Here is a 25,924-nt window from a genome sequence, read left to right as displayed (position 1 = left end):
AATAATCTACAGCTAGGGAGGCTATAGATTCTAAGGGAAGTTGAAATGTCATGACATATTTCAGATTCAGACCACTAAGGGAAGTTGAAATGTCATGACATATTTTGCATCAGTATAGTAGGGCTACTCAACTCACAAGCTAGCTCACTATGCCTGATTTGCTTGTTGACGAACTGATGCATAAATGGATGCAATAAGTCTCAAGCAGTAGCAGGCTGTGTGTTGTAGTGATTATTTTAGATTCAGACCATGCACTTGTGGTTTACACAATGGGTTCCTTAGTATACTTGTGTAGGCTTAACACAAATTGTGTGTGCCCTTTGTAAGCAAAGGAAGAAGATCAAGCGTTGCTACTACGAATTATTAAACATAAAAGATGCTCAATTCGATACATCAAAATATGACATTGTCTTTACCACCTATCATTGATTTTACTGCCTCTTGATATTGCATAGATATAGTTCTGCCTCTTGATATTGCATAGATATAGTTTATGTTACAACATACTTTCTCTGCTTGTTCTGTTCTTGATCTTTTATTTTTTTGTTGTGCTGCAGATACATTCCGCTACAAATCTACTGGATAGGAACAATCTGATAAAGTATGACAGGAAAACATGATACTTTCAAGTTACTGACCTGGGAAGGATTGCCAGTTATTACTATATTAGCCATGGAACTATTTCAACATACAATGAGTACCTGAAACCTATAATGGGTGATATCGAGTTGTGTCGACTGTTTTCTCTGAGAGAAGAATTTAAGTATGTAGGTGTTAGGCTAGATGAGAAAATGGAACTGGCAAAGCTTTTGGACCGTGTGCCAATTGCTGTCAAAGAGAGTTTGGAGGAACCCAGTGCAAAGATCAATGTTCTACTGCAAGCATATATTTCTAGGTTGAAACTAGAAGGTCTTTCTCTTAGTTCGGATATGGTCTACATCCAACAGGTAGGGCTATTTTTTTTCCACACATACTCTATAAATTCTATCTATTTGACACGACGCAGTTCAAACAAAATATTAGGAGTTCATACAAATTACTAAATTCAATCAATCAATTCTCATATGAAATTCAAATTTCAAAAAATATAAATAAAGTATCATCCCAAGGCAAATGTAGTCTCAACGTAACTATAGTTTCACAAGAAAAGTTCATCACATCAATCAAACTGGACCTATGAGTGGACCATAGTACAGTGCTCAGCAACAATGAGGTCACAATTGCCGACTCCTCTTCTACCCAATATTGCTTAATGAGATCATTATTATCATTGGAAAAATACCATCTAGAACATTCAAAATGATAATCAGAAGTTCATTCAAAAATTAAGTTACAGTAGCTACAATTCACAATTCCAGCAACCCCTCCACATATTGTTAATTATGCTGAAAAATCACAGTAATGACTCGGGATTTTGAGAAATATGAAGTAAGTACCGACTCTGCTTTAGGATACATCTGCTGCAGTGCATCTTGAATAAAGCCAACAACCCACATTTTTTTAATGCTTTGATGGCCCCAAGGCAATAACTAGAGCTATTTGTACTGGCTCACAAAAATGCCACTACAAAAAAAGAGTGCAGCCCATATAAAGCTTTTGTATACTAGTGTTGTTTCTAGAGGCGATGCTCTCCTCAAATTGTTTTTGTACTAGTGCTGCCAAGTATGAGCTTGTTAAGCTTCTCTGCTATGTTTTGATTTACAATGTTTATGTTTCAATTAGTACAACTTTTGGCGATCTGTATGTCAGTGAGATGGAGTGGGTGAGGGATAGTCTAGGCCAGGTGAGAAAAGCCTAAGCTGAAGAATTTGAGTATTTTAGAAATTGGTTTAACCACTAGCATAACTTGAAATTGCGTAACTAATTATAGAAAATTCATAAAATAGCAACTCCAATTTCGATAGCATTTTTATGCTGTTATCTATCTTATAAAATCCATAAATCACCACAATAGCTTACTATGTTATTTATTTTATTTAGGCTAAACTATTCACCTAGAAATGCTAGGAAATTCAGCATGGTATAATGTAGGTAAAATCATGTTGCCAAAAAAGATTTAAGGGCAACAAATAATTTGCAGCTAGGAAGGCCGGGGAATGGAGAAGGGGTTGGGAGTACCTGTAGAAGACCTGACAGAGAGGGACACCGGCGGCTGTGCACGGGCCGGTGAGTTCGGTGGTCGAGGTCGGAGAGGGAGCACCAGTGGCGGGGACACCAGCTAGAGCACGCGGCCGAGCCGGCGGAGCTCAAACCCTAGCCCTCGCCGAAGTCGATCTGACAAACCCTAGCCGCCGTGGAGATGGGGCGCGTGTCGTCGTGGTGGCCCGGGGATGTCGAGTTGTGGCCTGGGGGTGCGGAGAAGGGGCGCCGGTGTTGGGAGAGGTCCGGGAGGCGGCGGGAGGAGGTGGAGAGGCGGTGCGGAGAGGGAGGTGGCGGCGGCGGCGGGGATGTTGAGCTGTGGCCCGGGGGTGCGGAGAGGGGGCGCCAACGTCGGGAGAGGTCCGGGAGGCGGCAGGAGGCGGCGGCATTGGGGATGTCGAGCTGTGGCCCGAGGGTGCGGAGAGGTAGCCTGACGGCGTCGAGAGGAAGAAGAGAGCGCCCAACAATTTGTCAACCGAGCGCCCTAGGTTATATACCAAGGGCGATTTGTAGGGGCGGTTCCTGATCTAGCCGCCCCTACAAATGCATTTGTAGGGGTGGTTTCTGATCCAGCCGTCCCTACAAATGCATTTGTAGGGGCGGTTCCAGATCTAGCCGCCCCTACAAATATTTTCTATTTTATTAAATTATTAATTCTGTATTTTTTATAATAACAAAAACACAAAGTAATATAAAAACAATTGTATATATGCACAAATATAATATTTTGTATTATTCTATATATGCAGAAATATATATATAAAAACAATTATAGTCAAAACAATATAGAAAACAAAAAAACAAAAATTTGAATTTTAAAACTTCGACCACAATTTTATGACATTAAATGAAATAAAATGAAAATATTGTAAACATAAAAGTTGTATAACTCATCAACATGTACACCTTTTATGTTGGTCAACTTGTCATGTGACTTTTTTTGAAATATTCAAAATTTGAAATTCAAATAATTTCAACTTGAAACAATATTTTGAAAGAGTAAATGATTTCAGCTGGAAAACTCATGAATACCAAAGTTGTAGAACTCATCAATATGTACAACTTTTATTTTGATCATCTTTTCATTTGACCAATTTTGAACAGTTGAAAATTTGAATTTCAATAAATGGCAGCTTCAAACAAGATTTTGAAACCTTAAATTATTTCAACAATAAAAGTCATGAACATAAAAGTTGTTGAACTCATCACTATCTACAGCTTTTATTTTGGTCACTTCTTCATGTGACAAAGTATTAGTAAACATTGTTCACAAATTCACATATGACTCATAGTTTCATGAACTATACAAGAAACATATTGATTTGTGAACAATGTTTACTATAACTTTGTCAGATGAAGAAATGATCAAAATAAAAGTTGTAGATCTTGATGAGTTATACAACTTTGGTATTCATCACTTTTTCAGCTGAAATCATTTAATGGTTAAAAATCTCGTTAGAACTTGTCATTTTTTTAAATTTGAATATTTGAATTGCTCAAACTTTGTCAAATGAAAAGAATAACCAAATCAACACAGTAACTTGATAGGGCATGATTTTAAAAAAAATTAGGAAAAAATCATCACATTTGGAGTTAGTATGAGGGAGAAAGTCTAGTTACAAATTTTACCCAGAGATTAAAAAGAAAAATCACAAGTTTTCATGATGATCAATGATGAACAAGTGTGATTTCTCTTTTAAATCTTTGGCTGAAACTTGTAACTAGTTTTTCTCCCTCATACTAACTCCAAATTTTATGGGTTTTTTTCATGCTCTATCATTTGAGTCTAGTCATCTATCTTTGTCACTAATTTTGAACAATTCAAATTTTGAGTTTCAGAAAATGACAGCTTCAAACCTGATTTTCAACCCATAAATGATTTCAGTTGTAAAGGTGATGAATATTAAAGTTGTTGAACACATCACTATCTACAACTTTTATTTTGGTTATCTTTTTATTTGACAAAATTTGAACAGTTCAAATTTTGAATTTCAGAAAATGACAACTTCAAACCTGATTTTCAACCACTAAATGATTTCAGCTGTAAATGTGATGAATATAAAAGTTGTATAACTCGTCAAGATCTCCTACTTTTATTTTGGCCATTTCTTCTTTTCATAAAGTGTTAAGTGATTTCATAAAGTTTTAGTAGTAATAGAGTGGATGTTGAAATAGATTCATCTGGATGTTGCAAAGGGTAATCTCACACACATGCATAAATGTAGTCTCACACACATACAAAAATATATAGTCTTACACACATACATAAATATAGTCTCACACGCATGCATAAATGAAGTCTTACAAACACACACTTATACAAACACTCCACGTTCAACAACTAGCTAGCCCGCTGTAACGACTTTCCCCTTGACACCTTTTCGTTTCCATGGCAATATGTCTTTGGGTAGGTTCTTTTCCACAACACTAATCTTCTTAGGAAAGTCTATGAATAACGGCATCTTATTATAGTTATTGTAAGCTTCAATATTGTCCACGCCATCAACTCTGATAATGTGCTGTTTCCCAGAGGCAACCACGTGCTTTGTCTTCTTCTTCGGGGGGGGGGGGGGGGAGATTATTTTGTGGGTTAGACATATAAAAAACTTGTGCGACACGTGAAGCGAGCACCCAAGAGTCATCTTGGTAGCCTAGATTCTCGAGGTTAAGGACTCTCAATCCAATCTCGTTTAGTTGGTGTTGTTTGATCTAGCGGCATCGAAACAGGGCCACCATTATATCCCTTCCATAGTCAAGTTCCCATATCTCTTCAATGATACCAAAGTATTGGATCTTTCACCCCAATCCATCGAGAGCCTCTATTCGAACACCGCTGTTTTAGTTCACATATTTACTATCCTTTGCGTGGGTATAGTACGTATACCCAATGATGTCATAAGCATTCCAAGATGTCACTTGTCTTGATGGACCCTCCGCCAACCTATTGATGGTAATAGAGTCTATGGTTTCTCCAGGCGGTATGTTTTGGTCCTTCAACCATGTAGTTAGTCGTTGCTTGTGCTGTTTCATGACCCAATCATCCGAACGACCATTTCTCTCAGCCATAATGATAGCCAAGTGTTCATCAATATACGGTTGCATCAGTTGTCTACTCTATAAGACACTGTAATGGGCCTGACTCACCTCTTTGTAATCATGGTCGATGAACACTTTTCTACCACTGGTGCCCTTCCCAGCCAGCCTACCCTTGTGACAAGAATCGAGTTTACCAATCCCTTTCTGTACTTTTAGGTACTCTTGATAGCACTCGACAACTTCTTCAGTACTGTAACCCTCTATCATGGAGCCCTCTGGGTGTGCTCGATTATGCACATATCGACTTAGAACCGACATGAACTGCTCGTAGGACCACATTTCATGCAAGTAGCAAGGGCCCAGTGCCTGTATCTGATGAACCATGTGAATCATGAGATGTGGCATTATATCAAAAAAAGCAGGAGGTAAACACATCTCTAGTTGGTTTTGTGTCTCCACCACAAATTCATGTAGGTCACTCAGCTCTTGCTTGTCAATCATCTTCTGTGAGATCTTCGAAAAGAAGTAGCACATGCGGGTGATGGCTATTTTTAAGAACTCTGGCTTCATAGCCCTAATTGCAATTGGTAGAAACACTGTCAGCATCACATGGCAATTGTGAGCCTTGCAGTGTGTTATTGACAAGTCCTTCATCGACACTAGCTTCTTCACATTTGCTGAAAACCCAGTTGGGACTTTAACTCCCCTCGGGAAAGTGCATATAGCTCTCTTCTCGTCTGGTGTTAGGTTGAAGCACGCAGCGGGCAGAGTGTATTTTTCATTATCCTCAGGTACCGGGTGAAGTTATGGCATCACGTTTAGCTGCACCATGTCTTTCCGTGCTTTCAGACCATCCTTTGACTTGCCTGTGTCCATCAAGGTAGCAATGAGACTCTCAAAGACATTCTTCTGCATGTGCATAGCATCAATGGCATGGGGGACCTCCAAGTCTGGCCAATAAGGCAGATACTGAAAGAAGATCGATTGTTTCTTGAAAGGTACGTCTTCGATAGGAGGTGTGCTTCTATCTCTGTTAGTCCCATCTGGATTCTTCTTTTCATAGATGACGCGTATGTTTTTCACCATTCTATACACGTGTTCTCCGTTATGACGTCTCTCTGGAGGGGGTTCAATCTCTAGGGTGTTGTCATAAAATCTAAAGAACAATTTGCTGTGGTACTTGTGACTTGTCTTTAAGATGCGTCGGTTCCTTAGGTAAACTATCTTCTTGGATGCATCCATGTACACCCATGTAGTACCATCCAAGCAAACCAAGCATCCCGTCTTCACTTTGATCTATCCAGACAAAGCAAACAACGCAGGGTAATCATTGGTAGTAACAAATATTATTGCTCTACATATGAAGTCCTCCTTTCAGAACGCATCGTACATCGGCTCCCCATGCCTCCATAGCCTCTCCATTTCTTGCATCAAAGGCTCGAGGAACACGTCTATATTAATGCCAGGTTGTTTAGGGCCAGAAATAAGAATAGTGAGGAGAAGGTACTTTCTCTTCTAACACAACCACATTGGGATGTTGTACATGGTCAAGATCACTGGCCAAGTGTTGTGGTCGCTCATCCTCTCATTGAAGGGATTCATTCCATCGGTGCTCAAGCCAAACCGTACATTCCTTGGGTCATCACTGAATTCTTTGTGCTTCTCATCGAACCTTTACCACTGGCTACAATCAGTCGGGTATGCAATCTTATCATCATCCACCTTGCACTCATCATCCCGCCATGTCATGAGTGCGGCTTCTTTAGGGTTTAGGAAGATACATCTCAAGCGGTCGGTCACTGGCAGGTACCACATTACCAAGGTAGGAATTCTTCTCTGCTTTGCATCGTTGCCTAATGGAGTGTCCTCTGGGGGCTGAGATTCTTGTACCACCTTTTTTTATACCCTTCTTATTCCACCATAAAGGTCATTGTTCTTGTATCGGCTGGCCCCACACCGGGGACATTTATCCAGTGACTTGAACGTTTCGCCACGAAAAAGTATACAATGGTTGGGGCATGCATGGATTTTTTCAAACCCCATTGTCAATGGACTTATGACCTTCTTCGCTTGGTATGTGTTGGCGGGAACTAAGTTTGGTTGTGGCAGCACCCATGACAGGAGATGCAATAGATCATTGAAACTATAGTCTGACCAGTCGTACTTAGCCTTCAGGATGAGTAGCTCAAGCACAAAACATAGCAATGTCCAATGTCTTGGATAGCCCTGTTCAACACCATACACAGTCTCCTTCGATGCTTTTGTCACCCTTTCCAAATTTTCTAGACCTTTCGGGCTATTTAGTAAAATCTCTGGTCCAAGGGCTCAAATCATGTCCTCCAAATCATCTTTATCCCCGACACGTGCTCCACCATCATTATTGGCACCACCTTCATCGTTACCATCCCACCCACCAGTATCACCACCTTGTTCATTGCCAAACTCAGAATCCATTCGTAAATCAAGCTCTGCTAAATATTGGGACATAGATTCTAGGGTTCCATCGTCGTATTCCTCCTCATCCTCGTCGTTAATAATAACCATTTCACCATGATGAATCTACACTGTGTAGTCCTCAACAAATCCTCGCATAATCAAATGTGATCTGATGATAGTCACATCTATCCATGCCATACGGTTCTTGCAATCTTTACAGGGACAAATAATTGTATCCTTATTCTCTGTCAACGTCGCTGCATGCTTCTCTGCGGCTTCAATAAATTTGTCCACCTCTTCATAGAAACCTGCCTTGAACCTTAACGAACCATACATCCAAGAGTTCCTGTACTCCATCTTTTACAATAAAGGACTACTTATTTAGATATATATAAAAATGAATCAAATTAATAATTACTTGAGAATAATTATATATACTTCAGATATATATGGATATAAATCAAATATAATTAAATGAAGCATACAAACACACCATGGTAGAGGAAAATTAATTAATGGCCCATTTATCCATAAATAATTAAAATACATATTTGTTGATTACAATAAAAAATTTCAAAGAAAACAATTAGCAACGATTATATTTTACCCAATATCTTTCATACAAACCCTAGTCCAATTTCATCGAACATAAATTTACAGAAACAAAATTAATAAAAAAACCAAACCCTAGATCTAGATCTACATGTATATGAAACATCCATAAAATAAACTAATTGTTCACTAAAATCAAGAAACATGGACCAAATAAGGGTATGATCTTGTTCCCCTACTTAATTTAGCCAAGTACATTCAAAACTTGGGTCTAATTTGCTTCATAAATAGCTCAAGCACCATAGAAGAGAGAGAAAAACAAAACTCTAATTACTCACTAACCAACCATTAAAACTTCAAAAAAATGGAATAGCATTTTCTTATCTTCTACAACCTCTCCACTAAAGGATTTGAGACCAAAACCTTCCCCCCTTAGTAGAGCAATTTTTGGGAGGTGCCCAAGGCCTCCCCACCTTTCTTTCATGGGTTGGAGTGAGTGACCCGAGGAGAAAGAAGGTGCTGGAGCCTTTTTTATATGTGGGTCATTTGTAGGGGTGGCTGGTGATTGAGCTGCCCCTACAAATCAGAGGTATTTATTGTTGGGCATTTGTAGGGGCAGCTCAATCACCAATCGCCCCTACAAATAGCAACACCGGGGGTGGCTGGTGAGTGAGTCGCCCTTACAAATTTGACCCATTTGTAGGGGCGGCTCGTATCACCAGCTGCCCCTGCTGTTCCATTTGTAGGGGAGGCTGGTCTCTGGGCTCCCGAGCACGCCACTGTAGGGGCGGCTCCATCACTAGCCGCCCCTACAAAAAATTGCCCCATTGCTAAAAACCATTTTTTCACGTAGTGCTCGAGCGCCTGTCGTTCTCAGCCTTCATCTGCTCAATACTGGGTCGACTTGTGCATGATAGTCGCCATGACATTCGAGCATAACCTTTTTTAGGTTGGTCAAGTGTTCAATGCCAACGATGCTCCTCCACACCATGTGTCTGAACCTGAAGTCAAAGTCCAGTTCAAGCATCTTAAGCATCACCGTTGACCCTTCCTCAAATCGGATAACTTTGGGTAGAAAACCTCCAAGTATCAGGTCCCTGAGCACCGAAAATTTGTGGACGATGTGTGCAACTAGCTCATCACCCATGTAGCAGTGTCCCAGTATGTAACAGAACCGACCAAATCATAAGAACGTAAGTACAAAAACAATCACCGAAGCGATCAAATTCCTGTACTTAAGCTCCCATAATCCTGGTAGTCCGGAAATCACGAAGGATTTCAACCAACTCTCAACATACAAACCAAGATCGTAGTGATTCAACACAACACATCATTCGTTACAACATTTCACAAGTAGCATTCGAATTACATCCATCAGAGTTCAAATAACATATTACAAACCAAGTTTGAGTGTGCGGAAGCAACATAGTTTAGTACAAAACATCATAGTTTTCGAATACATTGCCAAGTCTGAGTCATGTCCCACAAAAGCATTATTAGGTACGAGAACTAGTAGAGACCGCGCCCAACGGTCTAGTCTTCATCCCCAGCTGGGAGAAGGCAGTACTTGCAGCAACCAAAGTAGAACTGGTCATCTGCAATAGGTGGGAGATAAACCCTGAGTATGAGAAGGTACTCAGCTAGACTTACCTGTCAAACCAGACACAAAAGACACTAAGGATCATGCTAGGCTTATGAGGTGGGCTAGCATGACACAGTTGCATAAAAGAGCTTATGATTATAGTAACCAATTTAAACTTAGCATCAAGCTTATCATCATTTACCTGTCCACTAGATTAGCACATGTACTAGAGCACTCACTTATTAGGAGCAAACAATATTAACTATAGTAGGTATAATAAGGCTGTCATCATCATATCATCATTTCTGAACCATTAAGTTATTTAGTGTATCTACTTTGGAGATAAGCCCGTCAAGTTCTCACTAACCGGGAGAGACGGCGACTCGAATCGAATTACAACTCAGCTGAGGGGGTATTCCTAACTCTCACCCTGGCATACTTAGCAAGGGTAGCCGTGGGTCACCTTTGGGACAACTTAGGAACCAAATTCGCGGGTTCGATCAGCACCAGCGCTCTCAGGGATTACCCTTCTACCAGGACGATCAGGACTTTTAAATCACCTGCCCTTGGACTCACGCCTACGGCTCCCTTCCGAGGCGTACTTTATACTTATCGACTCCCGGCCTAAGTTGAGCTACTCGACTTCGCGGTCGGTCTTCGGACATGGCAAACTAAGAGAGAGGCATGCGTTCAACATGAACAGGAAAGGCTCCAAGATTCAGTCCTTAATCGACATAGACGGAGTCACTGCAAACCGGCAAGCCTCTGTCCGGTCTCCATTTCAAATTAAGGCTGGTTCTTTTCCACGATAGCAAATATAGCCAACCGTGCCATATGTATCTTCCTATATCTCGCAGGTGACAGGAAATCACCTGACTTCTACCATGTTTAAGCAGGGCTAAGCACTACACGAGCCTGAGCTACATAGGATTCAGGGTAACAATATCTGGACAAGGATCGGATAACCAATGCAGCAAGTGTTTGCATCCAACACCTAAACTTAATGCAACAATATATATATGTAACAATAATACTGTAACTGCATTTCAAAAATTAGGAGGCTTAATATGCTCCGGGGCTTGCCTTTCACAAAGTTGCAAGGACGGTGATCCAGGCACTCAACGGCGACCTCGTCTGGCACTTCTCCTGAGGGTTGCACCTCCTGAACCTCCGGTGTCGGCTGCTGCTGCTCGCTCGGTTCCTCAAATTCCAGCAGTGTTACTCCCTCCGGTACACCTATTGCATGCCGATGCACGAGATAAATATCATGGATGCATAAGGAATGACATGATGCTCATGATGAATGAATCACAGTAAGTGTTTACGAAAGCATCACTGGACACTCGTTTACCGTGTAAAATAGCCCTATTCAAATCACTTTAAAACATGTATCTCACTTAACTTGAAGAACGAGATATACTTACCTAACTTGCATAACCTAAGATAAAGATGCTCATCTTTAGTTAAAGGCCTAACACCTAGGAACATTACCACAAACTTAGAAATAGTAAAGGCATACATAAATTAACATTTAAAGTTTCATATGCACACAAGTAGTCCCTTAATTAAATCACAACCAGAGTTCTACAATTCCAAATGACTTGCATGAGGACATTCTAGAAAGCTTATGAAATTTTCTACAAATCAATTGTAAACATCACAGCATGATTCTTACGTTAACCAAATCAAATTTCAGTAAATCTAGAATCTGTCGAGAAATGATAGGGTTACTAACTTAATTATTTAATGATGATGCAAAAGCCTAATTTGACCAAACCATGTTTAGCAACTTGTTGCACATACCAGAGGAACACTAGAAAGTATAGTGCCAACTTCTAAATAAATTATTTAATATCCTTTTTAAATTTATTTAGTTAATTAGGTGATTAAAGCAATATATAGTAAAACTATTTATAAAAATCTACAAAAATTACAGTAGCTATCTCATGCTTCACATAGACTACTATAAAAATTTCAAAGCCATTAGGCAAGCAGAGCTTGCTGTACCCAAAATAACAGGTGGCATGTCTATTTTTAGCATAATTAGGAAACCCTATTGAAAAGTGTCAAGGAACAGATTTCTTATTTTTCCTAGTATCATGCTAGCATAAGAACAGCACTCACCAATTTTTACCTTTACTGGATTTATAGAAAAATTATGAAAATTCCCACAAGATTCATCCATGCAAACATGATAATTTTCTATCTCCTACATACAATGTCCAAAATATATAAAAATTTAACTACAAGCTATTCATGATATGAGCAATACACCATAAAAATTTAATGCCATTTGGAGCTACCTAGAAAAAGATATAATTACCCCTATTTCTTGCATGATTAAAAGAGATAAATAAAAACTCCCATTTTCATAACAGAACATGGCATGGATTATATTTTTAATAGAAACTAGACATTATCATGAACTCAACAAAATTGGAACCACATCATTTGAAGCTACCAACTAGGAGATACATATTTTTGAAAATGTACACAAATCTGTGAAAATAATAAAACAAAACAAATTAAGAAAACCAATTCAACTACTGGTGGGCCGGCCCGAAGAAATGGCGGCCCGCGAAGCAAGCGCTGGCGCGGCCCAAAAATGGCGTAGCCCAGGTCCAGCTCCCGCCTTGGCCTCAGCGACTGACAACCGGGACCCGCGCGACAGCGAGACAGACAGGGGAACAGAGGAAGACGACGACACAACTCGTCGTCGGTGGTTCCTCCGGCGAGGTCAGCGGTGCCTCGGTGCTCGCCTCAACAATGCGCATCGAGTGGTGCCATCAATTTTGGCTATCACCGCAGCAAGAGGGGTTGGTGACGGCCATGGCGGCGCTCGGCCACGGCTCGGCCGGCTCCAGCGAGACGACGGCGTCGTAGCCCTAAATGGTGACCCTACGAGCTTCAGCAGCGCTCCTAGGACCTAGCGCGAGAGAGAGATAGGATGGGAAGGCCACGGTGGCAGCTGGCCACGTGGAGCGCCATCTCCGACGAGGTCAGCCATGGCGGCGGTGGAAGAAAACGGCGATTTCGCCCTTACCAAGGCACAATTGGATCAACGGTGGGGTGGAGGAGGTAGAGGGGATCACGGCGAGGCTAGGAGTGAGATGGCCGGTGCATTTTTGAAGTGACAAGCGTGCACGATGACGGCGATGCTTGGTCGGGAATGGCGGATGGCTGTGGCTCGGCGCTACGCGCGGGGAAGGCGAGAGGGAAGCGAATGGGGTTGGCGAGTGCGTCGGGCAGGCACTGGCCCTCTTCTGGAGCGTGGACACACGACGTGGTGGTGTCGATAGAGCATGAATGTCACACGGCGAGTGGCTCCTGCACCGGTCGGCCACCGTGTTCACTGAACGTTTTCTGAAACTCTGTGATTCAGTGATCCAACGACCGACTGACAGAGCAAGTTTGACGGTGATTAGCTCCTAATCTGTGATGATTTAGATCATGCCATAGTTAACAAAGTTGATAATCTATATGTGAACTACAACTCTTATTATTGGAGCTCGAGTTGGTTTGGCTTTGTTAGGGTGATACAAGGTGAAAAAGTTGGGTACACGAAACTGAATCCAGTTATAACACTTAGAAATTTTTCAAGTGTTTGAATCAGCCTTCAATTTTGACTTGTGGGCCATGTTTGAGGGTGTTCCACACATTTTCATGAGTTGATCATAAAGCAACTTTTGTTCCTTGATAAATTAGCTACAAATTTGGTAAAGAGTGCACAGCCATGCAAAGTGTCTAAGTTGGTCTTTTGAATCAGTCAAACTGTGGCACTCTAAGGGTCAATTCAAGTCAAACCTCTCCCAAGGGGCAATTTTGTCATTTTGATCTACAAGAACAATGTCCAAACAGTTACCCTAAGTGTAGTTAAGGTGTATTAGACCATGATCAACCACTTTACACAATTGTTATACCAATTTCTAATGATCACATGTGATGAAGCATAAAACAATCAATTCACTCAATTGTTGCAATTCCATGTTTCACATGTTTCATTACTTTTGTTGCAAGCTTAACTTGCCACATTCCTACTATGTTGCCATGTTTCAAGGTATGAGAAGCTCATGTTGCATTCACATGTTTCACTACTACCATTCACAAGCAAATTAAGTATGAAACAATAGAGTTGTGAATGTTGCATATGCATGTTTCAGTGATAATGGCATGATGACATAGATGATGCACATGTTTATGAAATGAAATGCAATTAGTGGAAGCCAAACACCTAGGGTGTTACAGCCCTCCCCCCTTAGAAAAATCTCGTCCTGAGATTTGGAAAGCGTACCAATCAGTATAGAAAGCCGGATAGTTTTCCTTTAAATAATCTTCCTGCTCCCAGGTTGCATCCTGTTCGCTATGATTACTCCAAACTACCTTGTATAACTTAACTACTCGTGTACGAGTCACTCTTTCTTGAGTATCCAGAACTTGCACGGGCTTCTCCTCATAAGAAAGATCAGATTTCATGTTGACTTTCCTTGTTGCTATTCTTTCCTCGGGAATACAAAGACACTTCTTCAGCTGGGACACATGGAATACCGGGAATATAGCTCCCATTTCATGTGGTAGATCGAGTTTATAGGCTACTCTTCCACTTTTCTCGATAATGCGGTAAGGTCCAACATATCGAGGCTTAAGCTTCCTTTTAATTCCAAAATGCTTGACTCCTTTCATAGGGGATACCTTCAGATAAACATGATCACCTACTTCAAACTCAATAGGTTTTCTTCTCTTGTCAGCATAGCTCTTTTGTCTAGCCTGTGCGGCAGTCATATTCTTCTGTATAGTTCGGACTTGCTCTTCGGCTTCTTTTACAAAGTCAATACCATAGAATCTTCTTTCCCCGGGTTCCACCCAGTTCAAAGGAGTTCTACACTTGCGGCCATAAAGAGCTTCAAAAGGAGCCATTTTTATACTCTCTTGATAACTGTTGTTATAAGAGAATTCAGCGAGAGGCAACCAGTCCTCCCAAGAGCCTTTGCAAGAGATAAGACAAGCTCTAAGCATGTCTTCAAGAATTTGATTAACACGCTCAGTCTGTCCTGACGTTTGCGGTTGATAGGCAGAACTGCGGATTAGATGAGTGCCAAGGTTCTAATGTAAACACTCCCAAAAGCGAGCCATGAATTGCGGTCCTCTATCTGAAATAATGGATTTGGGTACACCATGGAGACGTACCACTTGTTGAAAGTAAATCTCAGCATAATTGTGAGGGTGATAGGTAGACTTGACCGGAATAAAGTAAGCGGATTTAGTTAGACGATCTACGATAACCCAGATCGAATCACAACCCTTTTTGGTAGTGGGTAATCCAACAATGAAATCCATGCTAATTTCTTTCCACTTCCAGCCAGGAATAGAGAGTGACTGCAATAATCCGGGCCTTATGTGAATAGCCTTGACTCTGCAACAGTTATCGCACCTTGCCACGTAAGCTACGATTTCTTTCTTCATCTTGGTCCACCAATAATATAACTTGAGATCTTGATACATTTTACTGCTACCAGGATGGATGGACAATTTAGAAGAATGGGCTTCAGCCATAATTTGATTTCTAAGTTCTTTGTCTTTGGGTACCACAAGCCTATCATTAAACCAGAGAATTCCTTTGTCATCGACCCTAAAGTGCTTGGTCTCTTTCTCTTTCATCTTCCGCTTGATGTGAAACACACCCACATCAGTCTTCTGGAGTTCGATAATTCGACTTCTAAGAGAGCAATCCACAGTGATATTGTGGAGTACTACAGGATGAAGGAGGTGTGCCAGATGAAAATCTTCACTAACTAAGGAATTGCAATGGGCCTTTCTGCTTAAGGCATCAGCAACCACATTTGCCTTACCAGGATGGTAGTGCACTTGAAGGTTGTAGTCTTTGATTAATTCTAACCATCATCGTTGACGCATGTTCAACTCGGGTTGAGTAAAGATATACTTGAGGCTTTTATGGTCAGTATAGATGTTGCACACATTACCCAGCAAGTAATGTCTCCAAATTTTCAGGGCATGAACAACCGCGGCTAGCTCTAAGTCATGGGTAGGATCATGTTTTCAAAGCTGGCATGAAGCATAAGCAATTACCCGGCCCTCCTGCATAAGAACACACCCCAAACCGGTGCCACATGCGTCATAGTAGACATCAAAAGGCTTCTCGATGTCAGGTTGTGCCAATATAGGAGCAGAGGTTAGTAAGGTCCGCAAAGTGTGGAAAGCCTCTTCACACTTCGGAGTCCACACAAACTTCTCATCTTTTTGAAGTAGTCGAGTCATGGGCTTGGCAATTTTTGAGAAATCCGGGACAAAGCGACGATAGTAGCCAGCCAAACCCAGGAAACTTCAGATTTCCATGACCGTAGTAGGTGCCTTCCACTCTAGGACTTCTTGCACCTTAGTAGGGTCAACCAAAATTCCATCACCAGATAACACATGACCTAGAAAAGGTATCTTGTTCAACCAGAATTTGCACTTGCTGAACTTAGCATAAAGATGGTTGTCACGTAACCGAGTTAAAACAATTCTCAGATGTTTAGCATGCTCTTCTTCATTCTGAGAATATACAAGGATATCATCAATAAACACGACGACGAATTTGTCCAGTTCCAGCATGAATACTGAATTCATCAGGTACATAAAGTGTGCTGGAGCATTTGTCAACCCAAAGGACATGACGAGGTATTCGAACAAGCCATAACGAGTAGAGAAAGCTGTCTTAGGTATATCTTCAGGACGAATTTTGATCTGATGGTAGCCAGACCTCAAATCGATCTTGGAGAATACCTTAGCTTTGGAGAGCTAATCAAACAGAATATCAATGCGAGGAAGAGGGTATTTGTTCTTGATAGTAACAGCATTAAGGGGGCGATAATCCACGCACATGCACAGAGACTCGTCCTTCTTCTTCACAAAGATAGCCGGACAACCCCAAGGAGAAGAACTAGGCCAAATCAAACCTTTCTTCAATAGCTCATTCAACTGACTCTTCAGCTCAGCCAACTCATTGGGCGGCATTCTATAGGGCCTTCGAGAAATAGGAGCCATACCCGGAATGAGTTCTATCTTGAATTCTACATCACGGTCCGGAGGTAATCCAGGCAAGTCATCAGGGAAGACATCTGGAAACTCACAGACAACCGGTAGATCCTCAATGGCTTTGGCTAGGGTAGCATTGGCTGTATTGTGGATAGCGATATCACGAGGAAACTGCACTAGAAAACCCTTCTTATCCATAGGATCCCTCAACATTACCACATGGGTTGATGTATCGATCAACACTCCATTCCTGCTCATCCACTTCATTCCTAGGATTACATCGATTCCTACCCCCGGTAGAACTACAAGATCCGTAAGGAACTCTCGATCCCCAATCTCAATCTTTACATCTTTAACTACTTGGTTAGTCAGGATATTATTTCTAGCAGCACTAATACAATAACCACCCTTGACAATTGTAATCACATTCATCTTATGCATAGATGCAAAAGTAGAACTCACAAAGGAATGCGAAGCACCCGAATCAAAGAGCACAACTGCAGGGTGATCATTAACAAGGAACTTACCAGCGGTGACCACTTCACCAGCAGGAATTTCCTCCACAGTGGTGTAGTGAACATGCCCCTGATGGATGTTTCCTTAAGCATTCTGCTAGGAAGGATAGGGACACTTATTTGCCCAATGACTAGGCTAGTTACAGTTCCAGCATGGCCTGTTTGCTGGTGGGGCATTGGAGCTGCCCTGCCTAGAGGTATTCTTTGGCAAGGAAATTGTGTACCCCTTGCGGAAACTGGTTTTAGCTTGGTTCTTCTTCTGAGGTGGGCAGTACCGGACATTAGCATTGGGTGGTCGATACTGGGTCTTGGATACCACTAGTGCCTTAGACTGAGAAGCACCTGCCTCAAAGTTTCTTTTACGGGTCTTGGAAGCAGCATATATCTTATCATTGTTCTCCTGAGTCAGGGTGTTACTGATAAACTCATTGAAGGTGACACACTTGCAGTTGCCCATAGACTTCATTAGTTTTGGGGAAAGTCCCCTCTTAAAACTAGCTATTCTTTTGGCGTCAGTATCGATGAACTCGGGAGCATACCTCGCCAGGTTGTTGAATGCCTGGAGGTATTCATTAAGACTCTTGTTGCCTTGGGTTAGCTTCATAAACTCGGTATGCTTAATGGCCATGAGACCAGGAGGGATAAAGTGTCCCCTGAAAGCTTCCTGGAACTAGTCCCAAACTATCTCAACATTAGTAGGGAAGGTGGTCCTGTGATGGGTCCACCAGATGCCTATAGGGCCTTGGAGCTGGTGTCCTGCATGCGAAGCCTTCATGCCTTCTGTCAAACGGAGCAATCCAAACCTTTGCTCTATCGTGCTCAACCATTCATTAGCTTGTAATGGTTCTTCTGCCTCATGAAAGATAGGAGGCTTTGTGTCCACGAAGTCCTTAAAGCTACTGTACTGGTTCGGCTCGAGTCCCTGGCGGACATGTCGATCCTCGCGGTTAGCCATTTGGCGCATAGCCTCAGCTAGCATGCGCTGACTTTCAACAACTGTCTGCATTAGCTCAGCTGGTGTGGGCGGTGGAGGAGGTGGTTGTTCCTCATCTCCCATGCTACGACCGCGACAAAGGTTATAAGCCATCTACAAAAGGTATAGCCAATGAGCACTGACGATGTGGAAACTTTTGTAGATGAATTGTATAATTATGCCAAACTGATTCCATTGGAGAGAATACATTTATACAATCAACAGAGGCACAATCATTCATCACAATCACACAACTCATCAAGCGCATCAATTGACACATAAATGCGATGAACTTAACCAACAACAAGATCCATAGACCGCCAAGACGAAATTCATCAAAAGCTCACATACGTGGGGCATAACACGTTCGATAGATTACATCGAAGCCATAGAGGTTGCAAACTTACATTAAGGGTAACATAGGGTTCGATATTACATCCCAACGATTAACTTGATACAAAGCTACTCGTTCATGCATGAGGATCCACAAAAGACTAGCTCTAGCGCATTAGCTAAGTAGTAAGCTAAACTATGCATCGTCCTTGGAGTCAGTGTCAAAGATCTCTCCTCCATCTTCATCACTAGTAGGCTCTAACTCCTCATCTTCCTCCTCATCAGGTGGAACGTCCTCAGGTCCATTGACCTTAATGCCATCATCACCTTCAGCCATGATGACACCAGAGCCTATCTCATCCTCATCGTCAGGTGGCAGGAGAGGGTGAAGTTGATTGTGTAACAGGTGAACCTCCTCATGGAGATGATCATTGTACTCTTCGGCAACTGCCAATTGCTGTTCTAGCTCCACTTGTCGCGCTCTCAACACATTCTCTTTGTGCCAGGCTTCATTCCGTTGGTTCATCACGTGAATCAACATACGTTCACAGTTGCGGTGAGCAACTGTCAACCTCTGAACCTCTAGGGTCTCTTGGTCCCGTTCCTGTGTTACTTGCTCCAAATGGTGCTAAGCCGCATTCCTCTCAGCAGTCACCTGGGCCAGCTCTGTCCTCAGCCTTTCTGCCTCAATAGGCTCAGGACGGGGCTCATGAGGAGCTAAACGGTGACGAGGCACCTTGCCTCTAGCAGACTTGCGAGCAGTGAGTTTCATGCGCGCCATCTGTAGCAAAAAGTTGCAACGTAAGGGGAGAATCATTTAAGGGATATGAAATTTACTTAGTCGGGACAATCATATTTTAAAGGAGGGAGTAATGCAAGAATGCCATGTATGCTTGAACATGATGCATGCATGACCCGTACGTCCTCACAAACCTAGAAAAATTGAAAGGCTAGCGAAATATACGGTGGCATACATACGTTCTCTCATATACGGTAGCTAGTCGATCTACAACGATACGTTGTTAGTGTACCTGTAGAAAAATTTCATTTCAGCCCAATAATTTCCCAAAAAGGCATGTAAACTAAATACTTTCATACATACATCCCCCGATGCATATACTCTAGTATCACAGCTACCCGTCAGAGATACCCACATTTAAGTACTCTCATAGATACATGATTGAACATGTAAGTATGCGAGCAACCACAACTACTCTCCCCTAGACCGATGGTTGGACGGTCATGCTCTCACAACTCCCACTTACCAGAGCGTAGAGGTATTTTGATCCATACATTACCACCCAAGCGGATGGCATCCATACAATAGCACGCCGTATGGATGACGAAACAAAAACAAGCAGGAACCCCCAAGTTAGTACTTTAATAAGCCACCTAAGAGTCCTTATTTGGGCATAAGGGATATGACCACTGGCAATACTTAGTATTTAATTTAGGATTTTCACAATTACTTTTGTTTTAAATACACAAATGACATGTTTAGTGTCGAATCTTGCTCTGATGCTAGCTGTAATAGAACCGACCAAATCATAAGAATGTAAGTACAAAAACAATCACCGAAGCGATCAAATTCCTGTACTTAAGCTCCCATAATCCCGGTAGTCCAGAAATCACGAAGGATTTCAACCAACTCTCGACATACAAACCAAGATCGTAGTGATTCAACACAACACATCATTCGTTACAACATTTCACAAGTAGCATTCGAATTACATCCATCAGAGTTCAAATAACATATTACAAACCAAGTTTGAGTGTGCGGAAGCAACATAGTTTAGTACAAAACATCATAGTTTTCAAATACATTGCCAAGTCTGAGTCATGTCCCACAAAAGCATTATTAGGTACGAGAACTAGTAGAGACCACGCCCAATGGTCTAGTCTTCATCCCCAGCTGGGAGAAGGCAGTACTTGCAGCAACCAAAGTAGAACTGGTCATCTGCAACAGGTGGGAGATAAACCCTAAGTACGAGAAGGTACTCAGCTAGACTTACCTATCAAACTAGAAACAAAAGACACCAAGGATCATGCAAGGCTTATGAGGAGGGCTAGCTTGACACAGTTGCATAAAAGAGCTTATGATTATAGTAACCAATTTAAACTTAGCATCAAACTTATCATCATTTACCTGTCCACTAGATTAGCACCTGTACTAGAGCACTCACTTATTAGGAGCAAACAATATTAACCATAGCAGGTATAATAAGGCTGTCATCATCATATCATCATTTCCAAACCATTAAGTTATTTAGTGTATCTACTTTGGAGATAAGCCCGTCAAGTTCTCACTAACCGGGAGAGACGGCGACTCGAATCGAATTACAACTCAGCTGAGGGGGTATTCCTAACTCTCACCCTGGCATACTTAGCAAGGGTAGCCGTGGGTCACCTTTGGGACAACTCAGGAACCAAATTCGTGGGTTCGATCAGCGCCAGCGCTCTCAGGGATTACCCTTCTACCAGGACGATCAGGACTTTTAAATCACCTGCCCTTGGACTCACGCCTATGGCTCCCTTCCGAGGCGTACTTTATACTTATCGACTCCCGGCCTGAGTTGAGCTACTCGGCTTCGCGGTCGGTCTTCGGACACGGCCAACTAAGAGAGAGGCATGCGTTCAACATGAACAGGAAAGGCTCCAAGATTCAGTCCTTAATCGACACAGATGGAGTCACTGTGAACCGGCAAGCCTCCGTCCGGTCTCCATTTCAAATTAAGACTGGTTCTTTTCCACGATAGCAAATATAGCCAACCGTGCCATATGTATCTTCCTATATCTCGTAGGTGACAGGAAATCACCTAACTTCTACCATGTTTAAGCAGGGCTAAGCACTACACGAGCCTGAGCTACATAGGATTCAGGGTAACAATATCTGGACAAGGATCGGATAACCAATGCAGCAAGTGTTTGCATCTAACACCTAAACTTAATGCAACAATATATATATGTAGCAATAATACTGTAACTGCATTTTGGAAATTAGGAGGCTTAATATGCTCCGGGGCTTGCCTTTCACAAAGTTGCAAGGACGGTGATCTGGGCACTCAAAGGCGACCTCGTCTGGCACTTCTCCTGAAGGTTGCACCTCCTGTACCTCCGGTGTCGACTGCTGCTGCTCGCTCGGTTCCTCGAATTCCAGCAGTGTTACTCCCTCTGGTACACCTATTGCATGCCGATGCATGAGATAAATATCATGGATGCATAAGGAATGACATGATGCTCATGATGAATGAATCACAGTAAGTGTTTACGAAAGCATCACTGGACACTCGTTTACCGAGTAAAATAGCCCTATTCAAATCACTTTAAAACATGTATCTCACTTAACTTGAAGAACGAGATCTACTTACCTAACTTGCATAACCTAAGATAAAGATGCTCATCTTCAGTTAAAGGTCTAACACCTAGGAACATTACCACAAACTTAGAAATAGTAAAGGCATACATAAATTAACATTTAAAGTTTCATATGCACACAAGTAGTCCCTTAATTAAATCACAACCAGAGTTCTACAATTCCAAATGACTTGCATGAGGACATTCTAGAAAGCTTATGAAATTTTCTACAAATCAATTGTAAACATCACAGCATGATTCTTACGTTAACCAAATCGAATTTTAGTAAATCTAGAATCTGTCCAGAAATGACAGGGTTACTAACTTAATTATTTAATGATGATGCAAAAGCCTAATTTGACCAAACCAAGTTTACCAATTGTTTCACATACCAGAGGAACACTAGAAAGTATAGTGCCAACTTCTAAATAAATTATTTAATATCCTTTTTAAATTTATTTAGTTAATTAGGTGATTAAAGCAATATATAGTAAAACTGTTCAAAAAAATCTACAAAAATTACAGTAGCTATCTCATGCTTCACATAGAATACCATAAAAATTTCAAAGCCATTGGGCAAGCAGAACTTGCTGTACCCAAAATAACAGGTGGCATGTCTATTTTTTGCATAATTAGGAAACCCTATTGAAAAGTGTCAAGCAACAGATTTCTTATTTTTCCTAGTATCATTCTAGCATAAGAACAGCACTCACCAATTTTTACCTTTACTGGATCTATAGAAAAATTATGAAAATTCCCACAAGATCCATCCATGCAAACATGATAATTTTCTATCTCCTACATACAAAGTCCAAAATATATAAAAATTTAACTACAAGCTATTCATGATATGAGCAATACACCATAAAATTTCATGCCATTTGGAGCTACCTAGAAAAAGATATAATTACCCCTATTTCTTGCATGATTAAAAGAGATAAATAAAAACTCCCATTTTCATAATAGAACATTGCATGGATTATATTTTTAATAGAAACTAGACATTATTATGAACTCAACAAAATTAGAACCACATCATTTGAAGCTACCAACTAGGAGATACATATTTTTGAATGTACACCAATCTATGAAAATAATAAAACAAAACAAATTAAGAAAACCAATTCAACTACTGGTGGGCCGGCCCAAAGAAACGGCGGCCCGCGAAGCAAGCGCTGGCACGGCCCAGAAACAGCGCAGCCCAGGTCCGGCTCCCGCCTTGGCCTCAGCGGCTGACAACCGGGACTCGTGCGACAGTGAGACAGACAGGGGAACGGAGGAAGACGACGACGCAACTCGTCGCCGGTGGTTCCTCCGGCGAGGTCAGCAGTGCCTCGTTGCTCGCCTCAACAATGCGCATCGAGCAGTGCCATCAATTTTGGCTATCACCGCAGCAAGAGGGGGTGGTGACGGCCATGGCGGCGCTCGGCCATGGCTCGGCCGGCTCCGGCGAGACGACGGCGTCGCAGCCCTAAATGGTGACCCTACGAGCTTCAGCAGCGCTCCTAGGACCTAGCATGAGAGAGAGATAGGACGGGAAGGCCACGGTGGCGGCTGGCCGCATGGAGCGCCATCTCCGGTGAGGTCAGCCATGGCGGCGGTGGAAGAAAACGGCGATTTCACCCTTACCAAGGCACAATTGGATCGACGGTGGGGTGGAGGAGGTAGAGGGGATCACGGCGAGGCTAGGAGCGAGATGGCCGGCACGTTTTTGCACTGACAAGCGTGCACAACGATGGCGACGCTCGGTCGGGAATGGCGGACGGCTGTGGCTCGGCGCTATGCGCGGGGAAGGCGAGAGGGAACCGAATTGGGCTGGCGAGTGCGTCGGGCAGGCACTGGCCCTCTTCTGGAGCGTGGACGCACGACGTGGTGGCCTCGGCCGAGCATGAACGCCACATGGCGAGTGGCTCCTGCGCCGGTTGGGGCGTGCCAAAAAGTGTGTTGACACAAAATGTGACGCACTGTGCCTCACACACAGCAAGCCGAAAAGCGTGGCTTCAATCGGGTTCCCGGGTACTTCGTGACCCGGAAGCGTGCCAGTCAGTTTGACCTGAAAACTAACAAGGTATAAAACAATTAAATGTCAAACCGGAACATGTCGGGTAATACCAGACAGTTCCACATATACGGCCCTGAAGCCACTTACAACGACATATAGCTATAGAGAGCTGTCTGCCAATGAGTTCATAAACCGTTTTAGCTAATCGTAAGATGAATGCACGTGGAGACCTGATTGCCGAATACACGTGCATGGGAAGACATGTTTGAACAAGTGAAATTAATTATGAGTTAACGCATAACCAAGCTCGGCAGTCTAGCCGAATTGGGATCCATGAAGAAGGAACGCGCAAATAAAAACGATTAAACTAATCCAAAACCTGCATCTGCCGCACGATACCTGGTTTTGTTAAAGCTTAAACATGATTAACATGCATGAACCCGCGACATGTGACAATCTAGATTTAAATAATTCGGCCATTATGAGCATACTATCTAGTTGCAAAGGTATTGTGAAAAGCAGTGATCGTTGAAGCACGAATAAAACCACAAGAGATAGAAAGGCTGAACAATATCAATCTAGATTGGGCAGAAGTATGTTGCAAGTATATATAAAATATTCCGTAACATGCAACACTGGATAACTTAATGAATCTATTTAGATTTGCCATATCTAAAAGAGCCGATAACTATCTTGCTTTCACTAAGCATATTGAGTAAACGCCTGCCGCACGGTATCTACTCATAAACAAAGCATAAGCAAAGACTTCTTGATTGTCAAGCAAAGATCCGCCGCACGACCATTGAAAACAAACAAGACTACTTGCATCACGTCTAAATCCACCGCATGATACTAAACATGATAACAAGGTTGTCGGAACTTACGGAGGTCGACGGATCGATGACTCCTCTCGAAGAACTCGATGACACGACAAAGGGACTTGGAAGTTTGGCATGGGGCCGGTTGTATTGATTTGGTTGTGAACCCCTATTACAATTGTCGAGGGTCAATATTTATACCCTAGACAAAACATGAGTCCTAGAGGACTACGATTTACAAAGGAACCTTTAAATAAACTTGGAAACTCACGATTCCTTACCCTAAACTTTTAGAGTCCTTTACTATTACAACTTTCACCTTTTCGATCGGCCTTGCCTGCCATCTTCTGTTTTTCCCGAATGGAGTCACCGCCTTCTGGAGTAACCGACCGCAATGCATTTAGCCGACCGCTTGCTTTGTTTGCCGAATACCCTTCTTCCCGCATGCGGGTCCACCTGTCATCCTCTAGAATCGACCAAAATCCAGTGTTAACACATGCCCCCTCAATTTCGGGATAAAAGTTGTTTTATTCTGAAATTGATCACAAGCTCTTTCTTCCTCCTAGGTCAGCACCGTTCAATACCGCAGCCGCTGCCCAAAAATTCAAGCCTTCAGCGTAACTTTGGACCTACTTCGAATCTTCAATGGCAACCCAGGATGAAATCCCAGAGGTAAACTTTACTTATATTCGGCAACTTTCATTCGATCCTCCCGCTCCTCTTTTGATTTATTCCTCTTTGATTTCAATCACCTTCTAAAAGAATACAAGAACCATATTTTGATCCCCTATGCTGCCAACCCCGACTCCTATTTCCTCGGCCCAATGGGAAATCTTGACCCTTCTGAAATTATTGAGAAGGAAACCCAAAGAATTCCTTTCAAGTCTGGAATCACCTCGCCAAACCGATGGCCAAACACGTTCAAGAACTGGCCATTTCCCCCAATCACCGGATGGCGCAATTGGTATAGGAGAATGCTGGAGAAAAGCAGCAGCCACTGGGAAAGTCAAGATATCAGTCATTGTCTGGAATTATCCTTAGCAGAAACACCTAGAAATGATTCCCTTTTGATAGCAGCTTCCCATTTTTGGTCTGACACTATTAATGCCTTCATCTTTGGTCATGGTATGATGACCCATCACTCTAGCCGAC

General features: G+C 42.2%; 1 pseudogene; it reads right to left on the bottom strand.

Moving 5' to 3' along the window:
• Positions 1 to 2,253: 2,253 nt before the first annotated feature.
• The window catches only part of LOC136548080 (disease resistance protein Pik-2-like), a 45,920-nt pseudogene continuing 22,249 nt past the window's right edge, over positions 2,254 to 25,924 (bottom strand).

This window comes from Miscanthus floridulus, chromosome 4 (assembly GCF_019320115.1).
Source record: "Miscanthus floridulus cultivar M001 chromosome 4, ASM1932011v1, whole genome shotgun sequence".
Lineage (NCBI taxonomy): Eukaryota > Viridiplantae > Streptophyta > Magnoliopsida > Poales > Poaceae > Miscanthus > Miscanthus floridulus.
This window is presented reverse-complemented; position numbering and strand designations above follow the sequence as displayed.